Here is a 1,872-nt window from a genome sequence, read left to right as displayed (position 1 = left end):
TATATATATATATATATATATATATATATATATTTTCCCTGCATCTAACCTATTTATATATATAATTCCACTCAGAGATATCTATCTATATATATGTGTGTGTGTGTGTGTCTGTATGTATATAAGAGTGGAACTATTTCGATCGATTTTAGTGATCGGCAGTAATAGATATCAATTCGTACCATAACTGACTGTAAAAGACAACATTGCTTTTATGTATATACAGCTACCGTTCTGTCTATCTTTATATTTCAATGTACACCCACAAACACTCATGTGCTTTTATAAATAAGCATGTATGTATTTATGCATGCATGTGCAAATGTATCTGCACACTGACACACACACATATCCATGGATATATGCATATGCGGTTACACACCCATATATGTATATATATATATATACATATATATATATATATAGATAGATAGATAGATACATATATACATATAAATATAGATAGATAGATAGAGAGAGAGAGAGAGAGAGAGAGAGGAAGAAGGGGAGAGATACATAAATACGTATGTATACATCCATCTATACATATATATATTATACATATGTGTATACTATATATATATATATATATATATATATATAGGTAGTTAGGCAGGTGTATATATTTATCTATTGCGATATTGTTATCCACCTCTGTAATACACATGCATATATATATATATATATATATATATATATATATATAGGACAATCAGTAAGTTGTCATAATATGTATATATAAATATATATATACACAGATATATGCACATATATATATATACATATATATATACATATATATACACATATACATATATATGTATACATACAAACACACACGCATCCATACATATATGTATATAATAAATAAATATATATATATGCCTGCGTACACACAGAGGCAAAAGTACAAACAGAGATATATAGAGAGAACGAAAATGAAAGAGAAAGTGATAGTTTAGCGTACGTATGTATTTACCTTTGCGTGTGTGTGTGTATTTTTGTGTGTGCTTACGTGCGCGTGTGTTTTTGTACATGAATGTACAGAGATAAATAGATAGATAGATAGATAGATAGATAGATAGATAGATAGGTAGATATGCAGGAATATATCTGAAGTGATATACGAGTTTGTATTAAATCGTGTTTTCAGAAAACTAAACTTTTACCACGAATATGACGTTGCAATGGCGGCGTGACTCCATCCACCACAGCGGACGAGTGTATGTGGCGCGAGGAATAGCTGACTAGGGAAACGACTGAGAGACACTCGCTCGATGATAGTGTGGCTTATCATCTGTTCGAGTTCGACTAATGCTTGTTTGCGTCTCTGTAGATTTATTAGGATGCGTCTATACGTATAGTTGAGTGAGGGAGAGAGAAAAATAGATAGATAGATAAATAGATAGAGATAGAAAGATTCACACACACACTCACACGGAATATACATGTGCACGCTCCACTAAATGCAGGCGTTTGTGATTATTTATTGAGAAAATGCAAGTTATTCTGCATGCATTCGTTTGGGTGCATTTGTGTTTTAGCTTTGATATGTGCATGTTTTGTACGTTTACATTCGTGTTCGGTAATCACGCTAACGAGGAGTACTTTGTATAACTATCTTTCTATCTATTTTACACACATACATACATTTATACACACACACACATATATATATATACACGTATATATATATGTATATATATATACACAATATATGAGTATATGTACATGTGTGTACATGCCTTCATCTACATGTACATATAGATACATATCGGGGTACATGACGTTATACACACACAACATATATATGTATATATATATATCTATATATATATATATATATACACACACACATATATATGTATATAT

At 30.4% G+C, this 1,872-nt stretch overlaps 1 long non-coding RNA gene across 1 annotated transcript in view; it reads right to left on the bottom strand.

Annotated features, from left to right (window-relative positions):
* The window catches only part of LOC128247644 (uncharacterized), a 40,424-nt gene that overhangs the window by 1,350 nt on the left and 37,202 nt on the right, over positions 1 to 1,872 (bottom strand). The window lies entirely within an intron of this gene.

This window comes from Octopus bimaculoides, chromosome 4, assembly GCF_001194135.2.
Source record: "Octopus bimaculoides isolate UCB-OBI-ISO-001 chromosome 4, ASM119413v2, whole genome shotgun sequence".
Lineage (NCBI taxonomy): Eukaryota > Metazoa > Mollusca > Cephalopoda > Octopoda > Octopodidae > Octopus > Octopus bimaculoides.
Note: the sequence above shows the minus strand (reverse complement) of the source record. Positions and strands in the feature narration are given on the sequence as shown.